Below are 16,166 nucleotides of genomic sequence, written 5' to 3'. Positions count from 1 at the left end.
TTATGTTAGGGAGATGGGTGCTCAGGCACACAAAAGGGTTGTACGGAGGTGGTAATATTCTGAAGTGGGGGAAGCCTAGCTGGGTCACAGTATTTCATGCCATGCTTTCAAACAATGAATGTCTGAACCTAGCTTTGAACCAGGCAAATGAGCAAGTCTTATTTTCTGATCTTCCAGTCAGGAGATATGCTTGCCACACTGTGCTTTCTATTCTGAACCATGCCCATCTGCACAGCTATGCTTGCCCCCTTGCAAACATGAGAATTTCCCACCATGCCCCTTTCCCATATGTTGTCTGTATCCCGTTTTTGTCTCCCCCCACACTGAGCTTGGAGACCATCACCCACTGTCTCTCCCCATATTCAAGTCTGTGCAGGAGCCGCGATTGCAAACGGGCAAAGCAGAAACCAATTCATCTCGGGGGACATCGGGGAGGCTGGCTTGGCTTGGCTTTCCTTCCCTCTTGCAGGGAGAACTGCCCCCCCTGCTTAAGTGGAATAAATTGGTACAGGCCATTAGCAGCCACAGAGGTCCTCCTCTCCCTTACTCTCTGAAGGGGGCGGGGGGAGCTGTCACTGCTTCTATAGACACAGACCCATCAGCCACAGATGTGAAGTCAGCCTCAGCCTCTTTCTCTGTACTCCCTCCCACTGCCCTTTCCCCCTTTCCCGTTTCTCTTTCTCTCTCTCTCTCTCTCCTGCACTCTTTCATTCATTCATTCTTTCTTTCTTTCATTCTTCCTTTCTATTAAATGCTGCCCTTTCACATCACGATGAGCCCGGGTGAAGCTGCTGTGGTCTTTGGAAGAAGACAGCAGGAGAATAACTGTTGTGTGCTGTGATTTTTTGGAGAGAGAAAAAGATTATTAATATGATTACTGTCACAGCTTGAAGAAAGAAGACAGGGGGAAGATTCTTGGGGTGTGCTTTTTTCTTGCTGTTGCTTGGAATTTTTTTGTATTAAAAAAAGCCAAAGGAAGAACGTGTGGAAGAACCGCATGCGGGGAGATGCTTTGAATTGTGCTTCTGTTTCCAAGGATTAAAGGATGAATAGACGCTGCTGCGATGGAGAGAGAAGGCGATTCAGGCTCCCAGAATAAGGTACTCCTCTCTTTCTTTCTCCCTCCTGATTGCTTTTGCTGAGCTAGACAGAGTTCCTTTATGTTTGTGGAATCGGTTTCTGGGGTTAGGCAGGGGAGAGCAGAGACGATAAAAGACTTTCAAGGATGCAATGGGCACTCGGTTGCCCATGCTTTTTGGGGGGAGATGAAGAGCAGAAGCAGTGGAAGAGAGAGGGTTTGTTGCAGGAGTTAACTGAGATCTGCAAAAAGGACTTGGGAATTTGCCGTGGTAGGTGTGAAGGATGAGTGTCCAGTGAGCCCCTATTGTTTGGTTACAAACCTCTCCATTTCTTGCCTCCCTGGTATCCAGACCCTATTTCCCATCCCCTTTTCTTCTTCACGCTGGACATCGAGGTTTTTCCTTTCAGTGGCATATTGCCATTCCCTAAAGGAAAAGAGATTTGCCTTTTTGTGATCAACCATTATATATGTGCAGTGGACAAAGCACTGCAGCCCTCTGCCAGATGCCCCCCACGCTGCTACACGCACGCGCACACACACACACACACAAATACATGCATGCAAATCTTTATGCCAAGTGGGCAGGAGAATCCAGAGTTGGTCCACTCTTTTGTTTGCTTCCTTTGCAATGAATAGCATGTCCCATTCTCACCAGCCATACAGCCAACTTCTGGATGGACTTCAATGGAAAGCTTGCCTCCTTTGGGCAAGGGAGGTGGGTGGATGGGTGAGTGGGTAGCAAAGGACCAGCAAGAAGGATGGCAGGTTTGTGTTGAGGTGGGGGCAGGTGTAGCGAGCGATGTGGTGCTCCTTCTGCAAACAATGCCTCTTTTGTATTTGGCCTCCCTTTGGGACCCATCTCCAGCTGAAATCTATGTTTCAAAGAGAAGAGAAAGAGCCCTTTGAAAACTTAAACAAAAAAGGGGGAGCATGTAGGACTCTGGACTGAATTTGGTCTGAACTGTGGCTGACACTTCCAGTCTGTTCCATTGCTGTAACTCTCTGTGACTAGCACCTTTGTTACCCAAACTCCTGGGCATCCCAGTACCTTGGATGTCTTTGAATCCCAGGGATAACTGGTCACAGTATAGGTGTGTTTGGGGGACAGGAAGACTGAACTGGCTGACCCATGAATAAATGCTGCCTTCTAACACCAAGAGACCTGGACAATGGGGGCCATGACTCCCAGGCACTTATCCCCAGAACATGACTTAACTGCACTCCACTGTCATGTTCAGTGGAGAAGTCTTTGTGCAAAGGAGTCTTTGTTGCTTGACTCAGCAGTTTGGTTGAGTTTTTGATAGCTGACAAATATCACAGTGGTAGAACAATGTGTGTGTCGGTGTGCTTTCATCCTAGTTTTCTTCTAAGTATTAGAAGGACACGGCTGTGTAAATAGCAAAAAGCTGGAGCTATGTAAGCATGATGTGCAATGAGAATGAACTGTGAATTTGAAAACTGACTTGTGCTGGAATCTGGGGGAGGTCTGTAGCCCTGTGGGAGAGCACAGACTGTGCATGCAAAAGGCACCAGTTTCAGTCCCCATCATCTCTAGGTAGGGCTGTCTAAACCCTAAATAACTTCTGCTGCTCATGGTAGACAGTGCTTAGTTAGATGGACCAATAGTCTAACTTGGCGTGAAAAAGCTTTCTGTTCCCTTTCTATGAATCAGAGAGAGAGAAAGAGAGAGATGGTCTTTATATAACTTTGGACTCCATTCAGCAGGTGGTGATGGATGTGTCACTTCCAAAGGACAGGAGATCTAAACTCAATAAATGGTTCTACCTCTTATTGGACCAGCTGACATATGGTAATGTGCAAGCTTTTGAGTTCCACAGAGTTGTTCAGATAGGCAGAACTTCAGTTGTATGCAGTCAAAGCAATGAAGAGGATGTTTTGGGGAAGAACAAGTTTGACCAAGGTGAGCAAGCTATGCTGAAAGACTCAGATGGAAGAGATACAGATACCAGGAAAGATAAATGGTGATTCCATAACTTTCCTTCCCATGGAAGTAGAGGAGGGGAAGTGCAGACCTTTCCCACTTTTTGCTTCTGTTCATTTTGAAGGAGAAAGCATATTTCCACATTTTGTGCTCAGCTTTAATCATCGCCACAGTGCACGTGTGTTTTGTACTTGGGTATCCTTGGCTAATTTCAATATGTCTTGGAGAAGCTACTCCAAATGTTTTCAGCGTGTCACTAATGCAACAATTCTGACAGCAGATTTTACATGCCCTTTCCCAACAGGACTGTCTGTCTCTGTGTCGGGGAGCAGGGGAAATTGTTTGAAAGAGGGAGAAGGAGGGATGGGCACTTGACGTGTGTACGAGTCAAACTCATGAAATGGTTGCAGACTTGGTGGAGCTCTCTTATCCCTCCTCCCTCAGCTGGATTATAGCTTCCCCTAAAAATAGGAATGCCTAATAAAATGCTTGCAACCCTTCCGGCATAGCCCCATGACCTGGGATCATGAATAACCCTTAATTAGTCAGTAGGTCGTCTGTTCACTCATAAATGGAGTGAGGACATTGCTACCTGCACAATCTGAGGAACTCTGTGCATGCTTACTCAGTCCCTGTTGGCCACCAGTAACTTTCCTGGCTGAGCCACCTGAGAACTCAAACATAAAACTCTTACACTCCTCTGTTGGTCACGTGACTTGCCCAGGATGACCTGCATGAGTTTGCTATAGTTTTCAGGTCAGTGTTGACATCACATCCTGTAATGTAGCAAGTGATTGCCCTGTCATGGCATGCCATTGTTTGGTCCACCAACTAGATCTCTTGGCCTGGAATTTATCCTGGTCTATAGAATGCCAGTCTGGGGGTTTTCCACATCACACCACCTTCCTCCATTGCCAGCTTAATTTTTTTTGATCCAGCAGACCCTGAACCTTACCTGTATGAACTCTGAAGAGCTGCTCTGAGAGCCTGTTAGGGGTGGAAACAGTATGTCAAGAAAACCAAGAAGTACAATTGCCACCAAATTTCACCTAAACTGATATGCAGTGTGAAGTTTCAGGTTCCTACCCAGTGAGACATGTACACATCCCAAGGTACTGGTGAGGAACTGCCAATATATGGGCCAATCCTGGCCTGGCCATGGTCTCAGTTTAGCCTGTGAGGCTTTTTCACCCAAACCTCACTTAAATCAAATTACAAGAGTCTTGTCGTTCCTTAAAAACTAAGACATTTATTGTAGGAACATAGGAAGTTGTGTCATGTGCACTGATCTATCTAGCTCAGTGTTGTTTACTCTGACTGGCAGTGAGTCCCTGTGAATTCAAACAAAAGTGTATTCTAGCCCTGGCTGGAAATGTTGAGGATTGAACCTGGAATCTTTTGCATGCAAAAAAAAGAGATGCTGCTCCACTGAGCTACTGCCATAAGCTCTTATAGACTACAGTTCAAATCATCGGATGACTGATTGATGAAATAAACACTAAACAGGAAAGCTCATGCCAGTACAAATGTGGAGTCTTTAAGGACTCTGTCATTCTTGTAGACATAGACTAACACCCATCCCTCTGAAAGTTTTGTCTGTTAGTGATATCCAGGAAAGAGGTTATAGACATAATTGTGTGTCACCAAATTTCATCAAAGTGAAATTCAAGGAAAGATTATACAAAAGCCAAGTTCAGATCAAGAATATTCCAGAGAATGGGATGTTGCTTAGCGTATGTGTGTGCGTGCATATACATACACACGCACACATTTTAATGGCTGAGAGCCTAAGAGAAGCATGGTTGGCTCAAGACATTTTGGCACCTGAGACAAACTACAAAATGGTGCCTCTCCCCCCGCCCAGGGAAGAAGGGGTAGGTGAAGATCTACGCCAGGAACAAAGCAGGAATAAATATCTACATTTGAAATCAACCTTACAAACCACAAAGTGTCCCTATTTTCCAGGGACATCCCTGATTTAGAGAAGCTGTCCCGGTTTCTGATTTGATCCAAGAATGTCCCGCTTTTCCTTAGGATGTCCCTATATTCATTGGAGAAATGTTGGGGGAGGGCATGACCTTACTCAAAGTTGAAACGGAAATCAAAGGCTGTCATGGGTAGGGGGGAAACGGGCCCATTCTGAATCAATCCAGGCCCAGGAGACCACAGAAAGCAGCCCCCACATTTCCTCCCTGTGGCTTGGAGACGACCAGCAGTCAGGGGCAGAGAAAGGGGGCAGTGAGGGGCAGTCCGCCCCGGGTGTCACCACTGAGGGGGTGACAAAATGCTGGGCAGCACTCACTGCGAGGCCTGCAGCGCGCTCGAACCACGGGTCTCTCTTGGGAGTGACGCGGTGGCTTGGGTGCCCACAGGCTCCACACTGCCCCAAATGGTCCACCTGCCACCTCCCCCTCAGCTGTAGGGCAGCTGAGAGGGAAGAGGCAGGCAGACTCCTCAGAGGCCCTGCAGAGCATCCTGCCCTGGCTTGCCCTGCCCCACTGGCAGCTGGCCCTGCCCCAGGCGCCCAATCGGCTTGCTCCACTGCTGCTAGCAGTGCCTCCTATTTGCCAAGAGGTCACTGTAGAGGCAGCATAGGAGGGGGGGGAGGGCTGTTGCGGAGGCAGCAGATCCAGCCTCTAAGGAGTGCACTACAGCGTTGCTGTCACTGTGGCAGCAGCATCGGGTAATGCATGGAGATTGGATCTGCTGCCTCTGTGGATCCTGCCTTCTGAGGCGGTCATTTCACCCTGCCTCATGGGTGAGTCGGCCAGTCCTGTCTTGAAGACAGAGCCACTTGTGACATTTCATAAGACTAGCCTGCTGGATCAGGCCCATCTAGATCAGCATCCTGTTTCCATAATGGCCAACCAGATGCCTGTAGGAAACCAGTAAGCAGAACATGGGCACAAGAGCACTCTTCCCTTCCATGGTTTCAAGCAACTGGTATTGGAAATCATTGTTGTCTCCAACTGTGCAGGTAGAGTATAGCAGTCATGACTAGTAGCCATTGATAGACCTCTCCTCCATGAATTTCACCACACAAGACAACAGAAGAAAACCATCTTTTAACAGTGCCCCAAATCTGCCACCTAAGACAGCCACGTTTGTTTAACACCATGACAAGATCAGCCTTGCTGGGCTCCATGATTTGGATGCCCCCTCGTCTTGAAGGCCAGGAACTTGTAATCAGAGCAGCTAACAAGCAGCTAAAAGTACGGATCCATTCTATGACTTCAGTGCACTCAGGGGGAGAAATGGATTTGGTTTTTTTAAAAAAAACAACTAGTGGGTGGTAATAGCTATTGTTCCATTCATGCAGAATGTAAGGGTGCAATATTGTAAAAGTGGCTTACCCTACCAGTTTGTTTGTTATTACACTTCACCCTCTCTTTTCTCTCCCACTCCTTCCTGGCAAGCTTTATCAGGCCGCAAAATGTGTCCCCTCGCCCTCTCTCCCAGACATTTGTAGGCATGTTATTCCTTTATATGTATGGCATTGTATCAGCAGTGATTAGCTATGGCAGCAATAACGGGCGAGGACTGCAATTGTCATAATGACCAAGGAAAACTCTCAAGAATAGAGGCACTTGCAATTAAATGCCTCTAGATCTGCTAGGATTGGGGGATTTGCCTACTGACCATTCAACCCATATCGATTGTATTTTGGAAATACAGTGCTGCTGAAGAGCAAAATAGCTTTTTTTAATGATACAAAGGAAAGGAATCGTGTTTTTCAATGCACTACCACCACAACAAATGCCAGTCATTGAACTGCCATGTAATGGTGCTAAAGATAGCTGCTGAACAGAGTGGAGGGCATGATTCAGTCTACCCATTCAGCAAGATCAGGTGACCAAATTGTGATGGTTAGAATTCTAAAATCACAGAATTGTGGAGTTGAAAGGGATCACTAGGGTCCTCTAGTCCAGCCCCATGCAGTGCAGAAGGAACCTTTTACCCAAGGTGACACTCGAACGCACAGCCCTCAGATTAAGAGTCTCATGCTCTTCCGAATGAGCTATCCCCCTCATGTACCATTTCAGTTTGTTATTGAGATATGTCATTTTAATTGCTCTCCTGCTTTAATTTTTTTAAGCCCTCCCTGAAAAAGAGAACCAGCACAAGACAGAGGGATTAAAAAATAAAAAAGCCCAAGTATTGTGCAAGGTAACTTGCACAGCCTACATTTAAGAATCCCGGGAACTGCCACTTACCCCTCAGAGAGCTGGACTTCTCACCTCCCTCAACACGATGCAGTTTCCAGAATTCTTTAAGGGGAGTCCTGTGTTTTAAATGTATGGAGTGGATCTGCCCCCAAGTGTCCTAACAGCAAGGAGTACATACAGCAGCATTCCAAAATATGATCCAATACCAGACATCAGAAGTTGTCCAGTCCATCACACACACACACACACACACACATTGCCCCAGTACCTGATAAACCAAGCTATAAAGGTAAAGATAAAGGGACCCCTGGCCATTAGGTCCAGTCGTGACTGACTCTGGGGTTGCGGCGCTCATCTCGCTTTATTGGCCGAGGGAGCTGGCATACAACTTCTGGGTCATGTGGCCAGCATGACTAAGCCACTTCTGGTGAACCAGAGCAGCGTACAGAAACACCGTTTACCTTCCCGCCAGAGTGGTACCTATTTATCTACTTGCACTTTGACGTGCTTTCGAACTGCTAGGTTGGCAGGAGCAGGGACCAAACAACGGGAGCTCACCCCGTCACGGGAATTCGAACCGCCGACCTTCTGATCGTCAAATCCTAGGCTCTGCCTCTGAAATTGGGGCTTCCATTTAGCTATCATGATTAAACACTATTTATACCATTAGCTTACACTGATATGTCTGTGTAACCTTTTTGAGCACCTTCTAAGCTAGTGACCATCACGGCATTTGGGGATGGTGAGTGAACTCCATAAATTATCTGTGTTCAGATCTAGCAACATCTTGCAGATCTAAACAAAAGAAGCTGGTTTTAAGGATCCCAGTCTTTGCAAGGGAATGTCCTTTTAGTTTTTGAAACATGTCCTTTGATTTCACCTTTTCTTACAGAAGTAAAAAGGGAAGAGGAAGAGGCCAATAATGGGCTTTTTTGGGGAATTGAAATGCTTCATGGCAACATAGATTTCTGGTCCACTAGCCTGTCCGCCTTCCTTCCTGTCTGTGGTGATTTGTTGCTGTTCCGCACAGAGGACTGGAACTGCTTAGTCTCTGCCTGGAATTGAGTTTCAGGGAAATGAACCATAGCTTGGCATAGAGCAAGGAACGGTTTTAGCCAAACAAGAGCAACATGTCCCAAATGTGCCAGAAAGTCCCCCATTCTCTATAACCAATATGGATTGTGTGAAAGCCCAGAAAATCAGTTTTATTCACCCACGTGCCTTCTCTCAGTCTAGCCAAACCTCTTCATATGGCGTCATCATTGTGCACGATTAAGGATGCAAGAAGGCTGCAATTTCCATTCCAACATCCATTCTTCACCATCATCTTTGTTTCCATTCTTCTGCCATTTGGCTTCCACCAAATGCTGTATTGCTCATCTCGCTGTCTGCTATTGAACATAGGATACGTAACTTACACAGCTATTTACATAACTTACATTTATTTCAATGTACCGGTAAACTTCAAAATCCGGAGGTTTTTTCTTACAATCAAGCGGTATATAAAGTTTATGGGAAAATAAATGAAAATAAATAAACAACATTAAAATAATAATTGTGCATTGTTTACAGACTTTAAAAAAAATTCATGAACAAATGCAAATTAAATTCACTTCACTGATTTCCATTCCTGACCACAGACGAACACACAAGGTGCAGTTCCTTTTCCATTTTTGTTGGAATTCTATGCATGACAGTTTTTGCTGAATATGAACCAAGCTACATGATCAGCAGAAGCTTCCAATGCAGCTCTTGTTGGGCTGCCCTGCTTCAGATTCCCAGTGGAAACTGCATGCCTGAATGCAGTTTGGAGAAAACAGTTCATATATTCACAGAGAACAGTTGCTTGCGTCTAGACAGCCGGAGAGTGCTGCTCAGTGTGGTGGTGCTAGCTGTATCGTTCAGCTTTGAGACTCCTAAGACTTTCAGTGAATTTCTATGAATTAGCTTTGTTCCTAACATTTTCCTAATGCATCCAATGAAACAGCCTCTTCTCCACCTCTTCTGCCTTTGTAACCAGTCCAGTTCAATTTCTATGGTGCCAAACAATAACCCCCCTCTACGCGGGTGGTGCTGTGGGTTAAACCACAAAGCCTAGGACTTGCCGATCAGAAGGTCAGTGGTTTGAATCCCTGCGACGGGGTGAGCTCCCATTGCTCGGCCCCTGCTCCTGCCAACCTAGCAGTTCGAAAGCACATCAAAGTGCAAGTAGATAAATAGGTACCGCTCCAGCGGGAAGGTAAACAGCGTTTCCGTGCGCTGCTCTGGTTTGCCAGAGGCAGCTTAGTCATGCTGGCCACATGACCCGGAATCTGTACACCGGCTCCCTCAGCCAATAAAGCAAGATGAGCGCCGCAACCCCAGAGTCGGTCACGACTGGACCTAATGGTCAGGGGTCCCTTTACCTATACCTTTACCCTTGCATTGGAAACAAGCCACACACACACACCAGTCTTGCTGTCAAGAAAACACACAGCTTTCTTACCCAATAGTCTAATTTTCCTTGCGTTGCTCAAAAATAGAGGTGAGGGTGGTTTACAAGAACGACAGAATGATCCCAAATCTGTGCTCCAAATAGCATGTCAAAGATGCATGCTCAAACACAAGTGATTAGGATTTGGTTTGCAAAGGGTCTGTTTTTTTCTTCACAAACCCGATATTTGTAGCATAATGGAGAGGATTCTAAATGAGAGTTGTAACAGATGTTTGTCAGAAACTGGCGACCATCCCAAATCTTCCCGAGCGATGGATTCCGGCAGTGCAAATTATATGCGCTGCTGAAGTCTGATGATTCAGCTCCTGCAGAAAGCTGGTGTAGGGCTCGGTAGATGTTTTGAACAAGGGTGGGCTCTTGTGGGATGTGAGGTCACAAAGAGGAAGACCCCTGAAGAGACCAAAAGCAGCAACTGAAAAGGAGAGATCAGGACATTGGCCTTCATTGCCAAACAGGGGGTGTATCATCAACACAAGCTGGAGATACCTGCAGATGTTGCCTATTTAAAGCAGATGTCATTAACTGGGGAGGGTAGGAGCACCTCATAATACCCAGTTTTGTACCAAGATTCACAGTTGTCTTTTCAGGAGCTCTGCTTTGGGTTTATACGGTAGGTGAGTTTCAGGACTCAAAAGGACTTTTGTCAGACTGAGCAGGAAGTAGAAGTTAAATACAAAGTTAAATTCTTGTGAGAAGTTAAATACAAAGTGTCTTGTCATTTGGAGTATTGTCATATAAGGACTATTGTCTTTGGGTGCTACTACGGGCTTCCCATAGACATCAGGTTGGTCCTCTGCAAAACAGGATATTGCATACAGGTCTGTTTTGATGTTTAAATTCAAGTGGGGTCTAGCAAATATCAGGAGGAGCTATTTAGATGGACAGCAATCCTTCCTAAGCTGAACACTGTTGGAAAAGGCAGGGAGTATCACCCAGGCCCTCAAAGTGTCCGAATTTCTAGGGACGCACCTGATTTGGAGAAGCCATCCCAGTTTCTGATTTGATCCCAGAATGTCCTACTTTTCCTTAGGGCATCCCTATTTTCATTGGAGGAACATTCATTGGAGGGTATGGTAGGATGTCCCTGTTTTCATTGGAGAAATGCTGGAGGGGATGGAGTTATCCAGTCCCCAAAGTGTCTGAATGCAATCCTGTATAGGGGAGTTTTTAAATGTTTTATTATGCGTTTATATATGTTGGAAGCTGCCCAGTGGCTGGAGCAACCCAGTAAAATGTGTGGGATATAAATAGTAAAATTGTCATTATGGAATGGGACATCCCTATTTTCATTGGAGAAATGTTGGAGGGTATGGTCACCCCTGGCTCATTATGTCCAGTTGCCAAGTGGTCACCTTGCTGGGCTGTCTGGTTTCACTTGATAGACTTTGACTGGAGACATCAGGGGTTGAACTTGACAACTTCTATATGCAAAGCAGATTAAGCTATAGTCCCCAACCCATCAGTGGCATGGTGGTCCAAGGTCATGTTTGGGGCTGCTTTTGAAGACCTGCTATTACTTCTGCATGAGGGTCCTGGCAGGGGCTCTGTCTCCAGCATCATAAAGGTAAAGGGACCCCTGACCGTTAGGTCCAGTCGTGGCTGACTCTGGGGTTGCGGCGCTCATCTCGCTTTATTGGCCAAGGGAGCTGGCGTACAGCTCCCTTGTCATGTGGTCAGCATGACTAAGCCGCTTCTGGCGAACCAGAGCAGCGCACGGAAACGCCGTTTACCTTCCCGCCGGAGCGGTACCTATTTATCTACTTGCACTTTGACATGGTTTCAAACTGCTAGGTTGGCAGGAGCAGGGACTGAGCAATGGGAACTCACCCCGTTGTGGGGATTCAAACCGCCGACTTTCTGATCGGCAAGTCCTAGGCTCTGTGGTTTAATCCACAGCACCACCCGCATCCCCTCCAGCATCATAGAGCCACCAAATCAGCATGAAAGGGGAGCTTTGGGGCTACTGTATACTCCAAAGCTAAACATTTGGTAACACTGAAAACTCAAGGCACTTCTGTTTCAAGAGAATGGTGTGCAGGGTCTGTTCTATACAATGGAACTTCATGAAAAACACAGGTCTCTCCAAAAGAAGTTATTGTACTTGCACAGAAAATAGTATATCCAGCTGAAATGCAAGACATGGAGATCTGCTTTGATTATTGCAATGCATCCCCAATTATTATTTTTATATAATTATAATATTATAGCATAATCTTAGGAAGTTGTATAATCTTAGAAGGGATCATCACTGTGACTGCTATGTTGCACTGCCGAAAATCCTCAGCAAGCACCTGTCAGTTCCTAGGTTTAGGACCTGCTTTGAGTTCAGTTCCCAATACACTTCTATCCCCCTTCCCAGATAGATAAAGGCAGGTGTGAGAAACCTCCAGATGATGTCAACCTATAACACCCATCATCCCTGTTCATTGGCCCATGCTGGCCAGGGCTGATGGGAGTTGGAGTCCTCCAAAATCTAGCGAGGGTTCACAGGTTCCTCATCCCTAGTTCAGACAAGTGTCACCTTTATCCAACGAGGTCAGCCAGCCAGTTGGGGCACGTCCTTTTGGGGCCTTTCTGTCATTCGAGAAATTTCTTGCATGTCCTCGCAGCACTTTTAACTATCCAGGCAGCTATTTCCAAAAGCCATTAATAAAAGTGTCTCATGAGTGGCAAGACTAATTTAATAATTCATTTAGTATGTCTGTGGAACAGTTAGCAATTCCGACAGGCTGTCGTTAGCAGGCTTGGCCCATAACCTCACTGAGTTAAGTCTTTTACTTCTCCCTCCCTTCGTCAGGTAAAATGGCTGGATTTTAGACGCCGTGTCTGCCTGTAGTTATCCACTCAATGATCCATGAATATGTACAGGGAAACACAAGAGCCGAGCTTGTAATTGCATGCGTGTTAATGGGGCATCTTCTGCAACCATATACCGGCATGCATTAGGAATTCAAGACCCGTTAACACAATCAGTAGAATCACAGTTTCATCCTGGACGGTTGCAAATCACACTGCAAGAGAGGGTTTGCAACAAACTGAACCCTTATATGTCAGAGGCATCATCATGCCTCCAAAAGCAAATTGCTGGGGATCAATGAGTTCTTGCAGGCTGCCCATTGAGGCATCTGGTTGACCATTACGAATGTCCAGAATGCTGAATGAGACAGGGCTGTGGAGCAGAGGCAGTTTTGGGGTAAGCACGACCAGTGTAACCACACTGAGTGTCATGTTGCAGTGAGCACCACACAATGCTGCAGAACAGAACAAGAGAAACGGGGGGGGGGGGGTTGCCAAATTTTAGTGTTGCACAGGGTGCCGCTGAAATTTGATAGCACAAAGTCTGCCACCATTTGGAGTGATCCAACAGGGCTCATAACATGTTTGAATGCTCCCCCGTGGTGAATAAACAATCCCTGCATGCAGAACTCCAATCTGCAGGGAAAGACAGTGTTCAGCCTTGGGTTCTTCCTTATATGCTTGTTTTCTGTGAGCAAGGGAAATTGCTGTTGTTTACCAGCAGCCCAAAGTGGTACAGCGAACTTTAAGCTTTCCCATGTGACTCTACCAATTTGCCTAAACTTACCCTCAATTTTCGACACACATCCCACAATTTGGAGAGGGGGTGGTGGCATTGTGTTTTGGAACTTCCAGAGCAATCTGACTTCCATCATAGGCAGACATGTGATGTTTAGCATGACCCTCTAGCCAATAGCCGAATATATGGACCTGGGCTTGCTCAGTCATTAGAGCATGAGACTCTTAATCTCAGGGTCATGAGTTTGAGCCCCACATTGGGCAAAAGATTCCTGCATGGCAGGGGGTTGGACTAGATGACCCTCGTGGTCCCTTTCAACTCTACAATTCTATGATTCTATGTCCCCTCAATTGAGAATATGGCCAGGCTATTAACATTTTGTATCTAACACTCATATGTCAGTCTGTCTGCGAATGTTGTGGTGCTTGATCAAGTGCTGACAACATTGCTGCTTATATTACCATTGCGATTTATTAGGAATTTAAAAGGAGGATTAAATGTTATATTGAACAGGGATAGGTTTGGGCTTCTATTCCACCTCCTGCCACCCTCCCACAACCAAATGATGTGAAGTAGAATCTGGTCATCAAGAATGGGCTCATAATGAACCGTCTCCATAAATGTTTAATAGGTCTGCCCTTTGGAAGGTCTTAAAATGGAATTTGCTGCCTCACGTTTTTAATTGGGGAACTTTCTCCATTATAGGGCAGCCACCCTGGCAGATAAACAGGTATCCACAGAGCTCTCTGCTTCTCGCATCAAAGTTGTCCAGCTCTCTCCTGGGAGCCTGGCGATCCGCTTTCTTCAAACTACAGCAGTCAAGCTGACAGTCTCCTGCATTTCCTGGAATGTGGGGAAAGGAAGAGGGGGAGTAAAACTGTGCTTAAGTATCTCCCTCTCCAGACAGGCATCTCCAAACTGTGAATGGGCAGTAAAACGGCAAACAAAATTCAGTGTAAAGTGATACATGTTGGGGAGGGGGGGGGACCCAAAACATGTTAATGCTATATATATATATGCTCATGGAGTCTGAACTGGCAGTGACTGACATGGATTAAGACCTCGGGGTCACAGTGGATAGCTTGATGAAGATGTTGGCCAAGTGTGTGGCAGCTCTGAGAAAGGCAAATCTTATGCAAGGGAAAACCTCAAGCACAAGAACATTCTCCCCTCCTGTGGTTTCCTGCAACTAGTATTCAGAAGCATTGCTGCCCCTGACTGTGGAGACACAGTATAAGCATTGTGGAGCCTGCACCTCCATGAATTTGTCTAGCCCTCTTTCAAAGCCATCCAGGTTGGTGACCACCACTCTCTCCTGCAGGAATGCGTTCCATAGTTTATCCATGCACTGTGTGAATAAGTCCTTTCTCCTTTGGCATCCTTTGCTTGTGCCCCAATAAATGTGTTGGTCTTTAGGATGTCACAGGACTCTTTGTCAAGGGGAGGAGGGTTGCGTGGCAAGACCCTCAAGCCGACCCCCCATTAGGATAAATAAATTCACACAGACACAGATATTTTGTTTAAGGTTTTTGGGCACCCAGGTTGAGAGCCTGCCCGCAACCAGGACCATCTATTAAGATGATCCCATTTGCAACAACACACTTCTGTCACACTCCTTGGTTGCATCTGTGCAACTGCATTGTGAAGGGGTGTGTGCTTGCCAGGCATCTCTTGAGCTCCCCAGTGTGCCCCTTTGCCAGTGGACAGAGGATGGTGCAGAGGTAGATGTGCTGAGCAAACTCCAGCACACTCTCTGGCCTCTTGCTGAAAAACCAGAAGTGACAGCTGCACTGCGCCTGGGTTACCTCGCCCAGGGCTGGGCTATAAATACCAGCCTGGCACTCCAGTGCTTTGGCTAAAATCTTAGGACTTCTCTTTTGCCCTCTCCCCACCCCTATCTGCTTTTCGCTGGCAAATCCCAAAGCTGAAAAGAAGCCGTCACAAAGCTTAAGTTATTCAAAAGACAGGTGACCCTGTTGGAGCCAAGGCTAAAAATACAGGAGGTGACTCAACTCACGCTCTACAGAAGGATCCAGCAGCTTCAGAAAAAGGGGTGCAGAGGCCTTTGGGGATGTAAGTTTCCAGAGTGACCCCTTGGGGATTTCCCCCACTTTCTCTCTCATTTACTCAAACTATGGCAAGGAAACTAAAGGGAACTTATACTGATGAGGAAGAGAGGCAATGATGCAGTTCTGATATGATCAGGGAAAGTCAGTCGGCAAATTCAGTATTTTATTATTTATCAGTGAAATGCCACTAAAGCGAGAAAAATATTTGAAACATGCAGCTTGGCATCTGAAGCTCAGAGTTTCCAGGCACTTAGCCCCCCCCCCCTTCACACCATATGTTTAAAGCACCATGATACCAATTGTAATGGCTTACCCCAAAGAATTCTGGGAGCTGTAGTTTGTTAAGGGGGGCTGAGCATTATTAGGCAGTGTCTGTTCCCCACCTCTCTTATGGTGAAGAGAGATTGGTTGCTAATCCATCAGGGGAACTGTAGCTCAGGGAGGGGAACAGGGGTCTTCTGACAACTCTCAGCACCCTTAACAAACTACAGATCCCAGAATTCTTTGGGGAAGCCATGGCTGATTCAACTGGCATCATGGCACTTTCAATATATGGTGAATGTGACCCTATATAAGGGAGAAAGCAGAGAGATGTGACTGGTCTACTTGCTGATGTCACCGTGGCCCATAACTTTGGCAAGGAGAGAGCCTTTCCCTGAGTGTTGTTCCTAGAGAGAGAAGGGAGATGTGCAACATGAAAGGGTGACAGATTCTGCAAAGCCAGGTTTCTGCTGCCTATTTGTCCCTCGTACCTTTGTGATGAAGCAGATCAAGATGAGAAGACACCTGTGCAGGTGCACCGGCAGTGCCAATTTGGCAGCCCTGCCAGTATGCCCAAGCAGCCCTGACCTCTCCATGTCCCTGAGCTGCCCCCAACCC

The 16,166-nt window shown here is 46.4% G+C and overlaps 1 protein-coding gene across 4 annotated transcripts in view; it reads left to right on the top strand.

Annotated features, from left to right (window-relative positions):
• The first annotated feature begins 249 nt into the window (after window positions 1–249).
• B3GAT1 (beta-1,3-glucuronyltransferase 1) overlaps window positions 250–16,166 on the top strand; it is a 61,463-nt gene continuing 45,546 nt past the window's right edge. Inside the window, exon 1 of one of the 4 annotated variants that reach the window (XM_053366967.1) lies at window positions 250–1,100. The gene's annotated coding sequence lies outside the window, so the exon portion shown is untranslated. The remainder of the gene's footprint in view (window positions 1,101–16,166) is intronic. The other 3 variants (XM_053366970.1, XM_053366966.1, XM_053366969.1) reach the window with 3 other exon arrangements.

The sequence above is a fragment of the Podarcis raffonei genome, chromosome 15, assembly GCF_027172205.1.
Source record: "Podarcis raffonei isolate rPodRaf1 chromosome 15, rPodRaf1.pri, whole genome shotgun sequence".
NCBI classification, from domain to species: Eukaryota; Metazoa; Chordata; class Lepidosauria; order Squamata; family Lacertidae; genus Podarcis; species Podarcis raffonei.
The sequence above is the reverse complement of the archived record's forward strand: the minus strand, read 5'-3'. Positions and strand labels throughout refer to the sequence as shown.